Source organism: Zalophus californianus, chromosome 5, assembly GCF_009762305.2.
Source record: "Zalophus californianus isolate mZalCal1 chromosome 5, mZalCal1.pri.v2, whole genome shotgun sequence".
NCBI lineage: Eukaryota > Metazoa > Chordata > Mammalia > Carnivora > Otariidae > Zalophus > Zalophus californianus.
The window spans coordinates 16,516,897-16,528,724 of record NC_045599.1 but is presented as its reverse complement, the minus strand read 5'-3'; the positions used below and the strand labels follow the sequence as shown (position 1 = coordinate 16,528,724).

Sequence of the window (11,828 nt, the reverse complement as noted above, 5' to 3'; positions counted from 1 at the left end):
TTTAAATTTCCTGACAGGTGTTTTGTGCGCTATCCTATGTTGTCTTGAAAAACGTTCCGTATTCACTTTATAGGAATGTGGGTTCTGCTACTGTTGGATGGAATGTTCTGTATATGGCTGTTAAGTCAATTTGGTTTAAAGGATAGTTCAATTCCATTATTTCCTTGTTGGTTTTCTGACTGGACAATATCCATTGTGGGCAGTGGGGTACTGAAATCCTCTGTTACTTTGTTATGGATTTTGGTGCTCCAGTGTTGTGAATAAATATATTTACAATTATGGTATCTTTTGGATGCATTGGTCCATTTATTATAATGTCTTGATATCTACTTTGTCTGATGTAAGTAGAGCTAATGCCTGCTTTTTTGGAGAATATCATCTTCCATCCCTTCAGATTGAGTCTGTGTGTGCTTTATACATAAAACGGATTTCTAAAAGGCAATATATAGTTGGGCCTTTTTTTTAATCCATTCAGCCACCTGCCTTTTGATTAGTGAATTAAATTCATTTATACTGAGAGGAATTATTAATATGTAAGGACTTACTATGGCCATCTTATTGTTTGCTTTCTAGTTGTTTTGTACCTCCTTGGTTTCTTATTCCCACTGTTTCTGTGTTCCCTTGGAGAATGGTGGTTTTCCATGGTGATTTGCTCTGTCTCCCTTTTGTGTGTGTGACTCTAGATCTTATCTTCATTCATTTATACAGTTTCCAGTCGCATACTGTTCAACTTTTGTTTTTGATGTCATAATTTATATATTTTATATGGTGAATCTGTGAAGACATTATAGTAATGTGGTTAACACACCATTCTACTACAGAATTACGGTCTAATTTAAATTGCTTATTCTTTACTTTTGCTGGAGTACTGTGTATAGATCTTCCTCTATTTAAAATAGGCTTCTTGGGACACAGCCCCCTTTTAAGTTGAAAAGATCCTAAATTGAAAATGTACTTAATACAGTTAATGGACCAGACATCATTGCTTAATATAGCTTAGCTTAAACATGCTCAGAATAGTTAGATTAGCCTACAGTTGGGCAAAATCATCTAACACAAAGCCTATTTTCTAATAAAGTGTTGAATATCTCTGGCAGTTTATTGAATACTATACTGAAAGTAGAAAACTGAGTGATTTTATGGGTACAGAGTGGTTTTAAGTGTGTTGGCTGTTTACCCTCATGACTGCAGGGCTGAGTGGAAGTTACAGCTCATTGCTGCTTCCCAACATTAGGAGAGGATCATACCACAAATACTAGACTGGAAAAAGACTAAAATTCAGAATTGAGTGTGAAGTTTCTACTGCCTATGTATTGCTCTCACACCATTGTGATTCAGGGACCACGTGTACTTTCATTTACTATTATTAATGTCTTGTTTGTTTTTTTTAACTTATATAAATTTTATTATTTTTAAAGTAACCATAAATCTGTTGAACATGGATAAACTGTTGGATTCTGAATTTTTGGTAAAATGTTATAACACTCAGATTAGATAAGCAAGCTGTATTATACATATAAAATGTAATATATATTTTAGAAGGAATAAGACATTAAAGTATATTTAGGATTATTTTTAATGTTCCATACTCTATATTCCCTGTAAATAATTATAGGTAAGAAAACATAACATTCTCTAACAATAAAACAAACCAACAAAAGCTTTCATTAATCTGAAACTAAAGATTAGCTTTCCATTTCTTCTCAGGATCTGTGTTGCTAAATATTTTTCCTTTTTTTAATTTTTTCAAATGCATTATGTTCAGCCATTTTATATAAATGCTCAGGAGTATTCTTGTAAATGTTTTTTACAAGCTCTATTGCTGTAAATGATTTTTCAGAATTATCAGGAAACAATGTAAGAATTTGCTGTGAGCAATGTATTCTAGAATTTTAGCTTCAGCATTATGAATTACTGGGCCATGTCCTGGATATATATCAGCTTTGAGTTTCAATAGCTCTTTTAGGGAGTTCATATAATCATAGAGGTCTTCAAATATAGTTGTTCCTTCCCCTAGGATGCAATCTCCAGAAAAGATTGCATTCTCCTCTTCTAAAAGTAGAGCCATATGATCATCAGTGTGGCCAGGTGTGTGTATAACTGAGAGTGGCACCTTCAGTTTTAATCACATCTCCATCTTCCAGATAAACATACTGTTGCTTTCCATCTCCTGTAATTTCTTCTCTCGGAGGATTCCGTGGGAGTTTTTTTAATGCAATATGCACTGTCATTATTGATGTTTTTACAAATATCTCCTATGCCCCCAGTATGATCACGGTGCCAATGAGTCACTATGATTTCCTGGAGTTTTGCGTTAAATTCAGTCAGAGCCTGCTTTAAACAGCTGCTATATTCTGGAATTGCTGGTTCTCCAGTGTCAATGAGGATTCTCCTGGTGCCGATCCCTACCAAGTAGGTGTTGGTGCCCTGCAGGGTCATGGGTCCCGGGTTACAGCCCAGGACGCGCACCACCCGACTGGACAGCTGCTCGATGCTCTGCAGGACAGTCGACATATCTGCTTCTGCAGCCGGCCGGCGCGCGGTGACTCGAGCGCCGAACTGGTTACTAGGCCTGCGCGGGAGAGGAGCAATTTTTTTTTTTTTTTTTATAAACCCCTGGCCAGACTTATCAAAAAGCATAATGAAATTAATGTCTTTTCATTTCAGCTTGAGGAACTGCTTTCAGCATTTCTTTTAAGGCAGGTCTAGTGATGGTGAACTCCTTTATTTTGTTAGTCTGGGAAAGCCTTTCATATCTGAAGGACAACTTTGCCAGATAAAGTATCTTTTATCTTGTAGTACTTTGACATTCTCCTCTCCTTGCCTCCTGCATTTCTGCTGAGAAACCTGCTCATAGTCTAATGGGGGTTCTTTTGTAAGTTAGTCTCCTTTTTCTTGGCTGTTCCTAAAAGTCTTTATCATTGATGACAGTTTGATTATAGTAGTCCTGGAGAAGGTCTTTTTGCATTGATATAATAGGGTGTTCTGTTAGTTTCATAAACTTGTATGTCTAATATTGTCCCCAGGTCTGGGAAGTTCCCAACTTCTATTTCTCTAAATACACATTTTTTCTCATCAGTACTGATAACTCTTGTAGGGTTTCTTGACTTCTTTAAAATCTTAGTTCGTGCTCTCATTTCTGAATTCTTACCTTCCAGATTGCTAATTCTTTCTTTGATCTGATCTGCCCAATTTCTTAAGCTCCCTAGTGCATTCTTCATCTAATTCATTAAATCCATAAGCTCCAGATTTTGTCAGGTTTAAAATGTTTAATTTCTTTGGTAGAGAACTCCTTAATGAAATTACTGGATTCACTGAATTGACTTTCTGAGTATTCTTGTAACTCACTGAATGTCTTCATGACAGTTATTTTGAAATCTTCATCCTGTAGATCACAATATAAGTTTATAAAGCTTTATTAGTTGTTTATTTCATTACATTTCCACAGACTAGCAATTAAAAACCCTTCTTTCATTTTCCAGAAGACGGCATTATAGCTCAAGTTGATGGGTTGTCTTTACCTGAGTGGGTTCTGGGGAAGCACTCTCGAACATGTGTTTAAAAAAAGGTGGTTGCAAATGACATTACAGGTAAAGGGCTGGTATCCAAGATATATAAAGAACTTCTCAAACTCAACACCCAAAAAAACAAATAACCCAATCAAGAAATGGGCAGAAGACATGAACAGACACATGAAAAAATGTTCAATATCTTTAGCCATCAGGGAAATACAAATCAAAACCACAATGAGATACCACCTTACACCAGTTAGAATGGCCAAATTTAACAAGACAGGAAACAACAAATGTTGGTGAGGATGTGGAGAAAGGGGAACCCTCTTACACTGTTGGTGGGCGTGCAAGCTGGTATAGCTACTCTGGAAAACAGTTTGGAGGTTCCTCAAGACGTTAAAAATAGAGCTACCCTATGACCCAGCAATTGCACTCCTGGGTATTTACCCCACAGACACAGATGTAGTAAAAAGAAGGGGCACCTGCACCCCATTGTTCATAGCAGCAATGTCCATAAGAGCCAAACTGTGGAAGGAGCCAAGATGTCCTTCCACAGATGAATGGATAAAGAAGATATATACAATGGAATATTACTCAGCCATCAGAAAGGATGAATACCTACCATTTGCATCAACATGGATGGAACTGGAGGGGATTATGCTAAGGGAAATGTCAAGCAGAGACAGACAATTATAGTTATGGTTTCACTTATATTGTAACATAAGGAATAGTGTGGAGGACCACAGGGGAAGGTAGGGAAAACTGAACGGGAAGAAATCAGAGAGGGAGACAAATCGTGAGGGACTCTGGACTCCAGGAAATGAACTGAGGGTTACAGAAGGGAGGTGGGGAGGGATGGGGTAGCCCGGTGATGGGTATTAAGGAGGGTACATGTTGTGATGAGCACTGGGTGTTATACACCACTAATCATTGAACACTACATCAAAAACTAATGATGTACTACATGTTGGCTAAGTGAACAATAAAAAAAAAAAAGGTGGTTGCGAGGGAAGGTATGGCTCTAATATCTGAAGTTTTGTGGATGCCCCCTGCATGGAATGAGGACCCTTAAGTGGGAGTACCCAGATTTCCATGGGCAGAACTCCTGTGGGAAGCAGGCACTAGGGAACATGTTCCTTCTCAACCCTTTGTTATTCCTGTGTCTTTTCCTTTCCTTTCCCTGCCCCCCCCCCACTGCCCCACAGTCACGAGGTCGCTCCCTAGAAATCACGCTGTTTGTGCCAACCTCCAATCAGTCCTTCTCCACTAGTCTTTCTACTTCCTCTGTGAGACAGGTTACAGTGTTTACCCCCAGCGAAAGCCCAGCACATTGCAGTGCCATCTTGGGAGGGGGACAGACTCCTTGAGATCCTTCTTTTCATTGCATTCCAGTAACATGTGGTTCTCCCATCAGGCCAGATGGGCATCCACAAATTCCTTTTGACTTGCATGTTCACCCTGTTTTGCACTTGCCAGTTTGGCTTTTTCTCCAACTGCAATAATTGGGGGTGGGGCAGGCTTAGTGACTCCCTTGAATCTGCAGCGCCATCACGGTCATACCCACCTACTACGATAGAAATCTCTTCAGTGCTCCAGGGTACTGTGCAGAGGCACTTTTGTTTGGTTATAAATGGCTACTTAGCTGTAAATAAAAAGGGAGAGAAAAGAATGACTAACACAGCCATCAGGCTGATGTCAATGCTATTACATGTTTGGCTTGTTTTCTTTACAATTAGCGTCTTAATTTAAAACAATCTAATTCAAATTAATTCCAATTTATGCCAGTATTCTATAAAAACATGGCTTGAGAAAAAGCTGCTGCTGTCCTACCCCCCATAACATTACTGCCCTATGAATGACAACTTTGTATGTTACAGCCACACAACTTAGTTTTATTACTACTGCTTTATGTAGTTGCCTTTCAAAATATACAAAGGTGAAGAGTTACAAACCTATTTACTTAGATTCTATCATAATATTCATGTAGTTAGGTTTATTCGTGCTCTCTGTTTCTTCATGTGGATTCAAGTTGCTATCCAGTATCTTTTCTTTCAGCTTTAAGAATTTCCTTTGGTAGTTTTATAAGGAAAGTCTGCCTAGTAATATTTTTTATAACTATCTTAATTTCTACATTGTGTTTAAAGGATAGTTTAGCTGATAGAAAGTTCTTGGTTGACAGCCTTTTTATCTACTCTTTAGAGATGTCTTCTGTCATCTGGTTTTTAACATGGATTATCTATTTCAGGGGTACAGGTCTGTGATTCATCAGTCTTACACAATTCACAGTGATCAGCACAGCACATACCCTCCCCAGTGTCTATCACCCAGCCACTCCATCTTTCCTACCCCCCTCAGTTTGTTTCCTGAGATTAAGAGTCTCTCATGGTTTGTCTCCCTCTCCGGTTTTGTTGTGTTTCATTTTTCCCTCCCTTCCCCTATGATCCTCTGTCTTGTTTCTCAAATTCCTCTTATCAGTGAGATCATATGATAGTTGTCTTTCTCTGATTGACTTATTTCACTTAGCATAATACCTTCTAGTTCTATCCATGTCATTGAAAATGGCAAGATTTCATTTATTTGATGGCTGCATAATATTCCATTGTGTGTATGTATGTATGTGTATGTGTGTGTGTGTATATATATGTGTGTGTGTATATATATATATTATATACATATATATATACACCGCATCTTCTTTATCCATTCATCTGTTGGACATCACTGCTATTAACATTGGGGTGCACATGCCCCTTTGGATCACTACATTTGGTAAATACCCAGTAGTGCAATTGCTGGGTCATATGGTAGCTCTATTTTCAACTGTTTGAGGAACCTCCATACTGTTTTCCAGAGTGGCTGCACCAGCTTGCATTCCCACCAACAGTGTAGGAGGGTTCCCCTTTCTCCGCATCCCCGCCAACATCTGTCATTTCCTGACTTGTTAATTTTAGCCATTCTGATTGGTGTGAGGTGGTATCTTATTGAGGTTTTGATTTGGATTTCCCTGATGCTGAGTGATGTTGAGCACTTTTTCATGTGTCCGCAAGAAGACATCCAAATGGTTAGCAGAGATGTCTTCTATGGTTTTTGATGAGAAGTCAGCTGTTAATCTGATTGAGGACCACTTGCATATAATATTTTTTACTTGCTGTTTTCAAGATTTTCTTTTCAACTTTTCTTAATCTATGACCTAAATTTAAATCTCTTTAAATTTGTTCTATCTAGAGTAAATTAAGATCTTGCATACAGATTAATATTTTTCATGAAAGTAGGGAAGTTTATACCATTATTTATTAAAATGCTTTTTTTTTTTTTTTGCCCTTCCTCCCTTCTTTTGGGACTTCCATTACACATTTCTTGGTAAATCTCATGGTGTTCCATTAGTCCTTGAAGCACTGTTTCTTTTTCTTTCCTGTTCTTTTTTGCCAGCGCAAATCTATCAATCTCTCTAGTGATGACTTTTTAATTCCAATTGCTTAATGTATCATATGCAGAATTTCTCTTTCTATAATTACAATTTCATTATTGATAGTCTCTATTTGAGACAACATTGTAACTTTGTTCTGTAGTTCTTGAAAATGTTTAAAATAGCTTATGTAAAAATACTTATTCCCTAAATACAAAATATGGTTCCCTTCAACATTTATATCAGATGCTTTCTTCTGTGTGTGGTGAGGCATACTTTACTGTTGTGCATGTATTTTTTGGTGGGGGTTAAAACTGGACATCTTAGATATTATAACAGATTGGTATTACATCTGTCCAATCCCAAGTCTGTTATGGCTGGTTTTGATTTTTCTTTCTCTTGTTGAATTGCTGCTTAGTTGTTTTGTGTACTTTCTGGAATAATTCTGTACATTCTGTATTCCTTGCAGTGTGTGACCCTCAAGTTCTCTGTTGGCATTACCTTTTAATCCTTCCTCAAATTTTTAAGCATGGCTTTCTAGATATCATACCTCATTCACTGTAATTTAGTGGTGAGTTGATGACAGGTTGATAGATTTCCTTTATTCCTTTGTCCGTGTGTTTCATATTTTGAGGATACAACTTGTGTGACAAAGCATGCCTTTAAATTTCATTTGGGAAAAATCAAAATGAATTTTATACCAATAAAAAGAGAAGTTAGAGATAAAATTTAATTTTTTTTGCTTTAATGTGCCTTCCCTAAATCCTCAGCTATTAGGGAAACTTTGAGAACGTTTGATATATACCCATGCCAAGAAATTATAGTCTACAATACTCTTATAAAATGATGTTTGCAATTCTGCATTTAAGCACTGTAAAATCAGAAATTCATGAGCTAAGTGGAGAAAGTTGAATGGAGATTTAGACAGAAATGATTAAAGAACCTTGAAAATTGATTTATGTGACAAGATGAAAGTGTTCATTATGTACAGTCTGTTGAAGGATGAAATGAGGAACAAAATAACTGCTTTCCCACACTAAGGCATAAAGAACACATAAGGGCTTAAAATGCTGAGCAATATAGTGAAAAATGATGGAAACAAATTGAGAAGATCTTCAAGTTCATAAAATCCATCTATGAAAAACAAACAGCGAATATCATCCTCAGTGGGGAAAAGCTGAGAGCCTTTCCCTTGAGATCAGGAACACGTCAAGGATGCCCACTCTCGCCACTACTGTTCAACATAGTACTAGAAGTCCTAGCAACAGCAAACAGACAACAAAAAGAAATAAAAGGTATTCAAATTGGCAAAGAGAAGAAGTCAAAGTCTTTTTGCAGAGAAGATCTTTAAAAGTGAACATCAGGAGGATTCCCCCATTGCTCCGTTCAATGAAGCTCTATCGAAATAGAGGACTACTGATTCCATCAAGCAGAAGTGTGATTCCCATAGTACCTGACTCATCAGAAATGCGGAAATCCAGAAAATTCATCAATGGAAAATCTGTTACTAGCTTAGGCTTACATTAGTTAATATTTTAATTGCATTTGCTGGGGCTTCAGAGTAATTTTATCATTTGGTGATTTTACGCATTTCATGGTAATACATAAAAACAAAAAAATACAGCTATAATGCTGTATGTATTTCTGGAGAAATGCCTACTTGAAAATAAAATGGAATTTGTAAAACTCCCCAAAAGGATGAATTAACCTATCACACTGTGTAATAAAAAAGGAGAAAAAAATAGAAAATTCAAGAGCTAAGAAAAAATATTAAAATTCCATACATATATTAATTACACAACATACTCGAACCACATACATATAAAAACCTTGCATACTGTCCACAAGTAGTAACAGTAAGCACAGTACAGCCTTGGTCCTCAAATCTTTGTTTTATATCCTTTGTTTTGTGAATGTGATGCTTCACATTTACTGATTTGCAAATAATGAAATATCCTTGCACCCCTAGAAAAAAGCCCTCCTTGATCTTGGTGAATGATCCTTTTAATGTATTGTGGAAAGTCATTTGCTGATAGTTTATGGATATTTGCAGCTGTGTTCCTGAGGGACATTGGCCTGCAGTTTTCTTTCCTTCTTGTGTCTTTGTCTCATTTTGCTACTCAAGTTTATCTCACAGTTGTGCAATGCTATAAATAAGTACAGAGTACTGTCAGAATACTTTGGAAGAATACCTACCAGCATTTTATGAAGGTACACGATGAAGGGGAGCAACAGAAGATTTGAGGGTAACAGGGGGATTGGAAAGAGTTTTCAGGATGGAAATTCCATTTCCAACAACCCAAATAAAAAAGATATTATGGTGTGCTCCCAAGACAAGTAGAAATTCAGCCTAGATGTAAAATAATGTGTGTAGGGTGGGAGTGGAGTGGGACATAGAAATGATATGGATACGGAAAGTTTGAATGGGTTTGTTAGGTTCTGAATACAATAAAGTAGGTGCTTGATTTTATTGTGTGAATATACAGATATATTATCTCAGAAATATTTAATGAAAACCAAAGTTAAATGTAGAAGATCTTTAAAATATGCATAGGATCTACAAATGAAAAAAATCGGAAAATTTTAACTTCCTCAATACTATTAGAAATCTGAGTCTGTCTCCTACTTAATCTTATTTCTATTCTTGCCCACAACCCTAATATTCCAATTAATGTGTTTATTGTACCTAGCACATTTCACGTATATGCATTTACCCCTAAAGAGCACATGGTTGAGTTACATGTTTTTCTTGTAAACCTTAAATAGATATGCCGCATGCGTCTCTTTGTTTGAGAGTAATCTATATTTACTCCTTTGGCAGTGTAGAAGAGTTTTAGTTTGGCGTAGTTGTAGTTGTTTGTTTATGCTTTCATAGGGATTGGTTGGCTTTTCGTGTCGGAGCCAACAAAGCATTCCGAAGACCTCTGTCAAAGAGCAGACTACATATATTGTCTTTTAGGAGTGTTATTGCTTCAAGTCTTTTATTCGTTTGAGTTGATTTTTCCGTATGGCCCAAAACAGCATTCCACTTTCATTCTTTGGCATGTGGCTGTCGAGTTCTTTTCACCACCATTTGATGAAGAGACTATCCTTTTCCCATTGTATATTGTTACCTCCTTTGTCATAAATGAATTGACTATAAGTTCATGGGTTTTATTTCGGGACTCTCTATTCTGTTCCATTGTTCTGTATGTCTGATTTATTATAGTTTTTCAATATAGTTTAAAATTGCTTCTTCTATCTCAAGATTGCTTTGGCTATTCAGGGTCTTTTGTGCTTCTGTACAAATTTTAGGGTTTTTCTTTTATTTCTGTGAAGGATGCCATTGGTATTTTGATGGGGATTGCAGATTGTTGAATCTATAGATGCCTGTGGGTAATAGGGCCATTAAATCTTATCCATGAACACAGAATATCTATTTGCTTCTTCAGTTTCTTTCATCTATTTTTTTTATTTATTTATTTTTGCATCTATATTAATCAAGAATTTGGACTGAAATTTTCTTTTCTGGTGGGGAAGTTTGAGAGGGATTAGGATTCTTCTTTAGCATTTTGTAAAAATCACCAGTGAAGCCATCTATCCCTGGACTTTGGTTTGTTGCTAGGTTTCTGATTACTGATTGAATCTCTTTACTAAAAATCCGTTCAGATTTTCATGAATTAGTTTATGTAGATTGCATGTTTCTGGGATATTATTCATTTCCTCTTGCTGTCAATTTGTTGTCATAACATGGTTTATAGTAGGCTCTTAAAAGTGATAACACAGAAATATAAAGGATTGTAAGATTTTCTCTTTCATGCCTCATTTTGATTCTTCCCTGTCTTGGTGAGTCCAGCTAAAGCTTTGCCAGTTTAGTATCTTAGCTCTTATGAGTTTTTTTTTGTTTATTGTCACTCTGACTTTTGTTATTTCTTTCCTTCAACTAACTTTGAAGTTCACTTGTTCTTTTTCTAGTTCCCTGAGGCATAAAGTTTGGTTGTGTGAGCTCTTCCCTATGTCTTAAAGTGCTTTTTCACATCTATTTGTTTCAAGGTATTTTTAAAATTTCTCTTTTGGACTTACTTGTGGTGTAGTAGCATGTTTTTTCATCTCTATATATTTGTAAGTTTTTCACTTTTTTCTTCGTAATTGCTATTTCATACTTTTTTCTTGAAAAATGTTTGATTTTAATCAATACTTGTGGCCTAACATGATCTATCTGGACAATGATCCACACGTACTTAAGAAGGATGTATGTTCTGGTGCTTTTGGATGGAATGTTGTAGGTATCTATTAAGTCCAGATGGTCTAATGTGTCCCATGAGGCTGATGTTTCATTACTGATTTCCTTTCTGAATGATCACTCCCTTGACGAAAATGGAGTTTCCTGCCGTTATTGTATTTCATCCTGTTTTTCCCTTGAGATCTGTTAATATTTACTTCATATAGTCATTTGCTCTTATTTTGGGTGCATAAATATTTACAACTTTTTAGACTGCCCCTTTATTATTATGTAATGGCCTTCTTTGTCTCTGATTCCAGTCTGTTTTAAGGTTTATTTGGTCTGGTACAACTACCCCATCTTTCTTTTGGTTTTCAGGCGGATGGCACGTTTTTTTCCATCCCTTTACTCTGAGGCTGTGTCTGTCTAGATCTGAGGTCAATCTCTTACGAACAGCATTTAGATGGATCTTATTTTTATATCCATGCAGCTACCCTATGGATCTGATTGAAGAATGTAGTCTATTTATTGACAGGGAGGTTCTCGATGCCATTTGTTTATTTTGGTTATTTTTGTAGTTCTTCTCTGTTGCTTCTTCTCTTGCTATTTCATTATTTTCTATAGTGTCTGCTTAGATTATCTTCTGTTCATCTGCTATAGATTTTTGCTTTGTGGTTAACATGAGCCTTACATGTAAGTTGATAACAGC

The 11,828-nt window shown here is 36.4% G+C and overlaps 1 pseudogene; it reads right to left on the bottom strand.

Moving 5' to 3' along the window:
- Positions 1-1,678: 1,678 nt before the first annotated feature.
- Positions 1,679-2,514, bottom strand: LOC113929869 (annotated as a pseudogene).
- Positions 2,515-11,828: the final 9,314 nt, after the last annotated feature.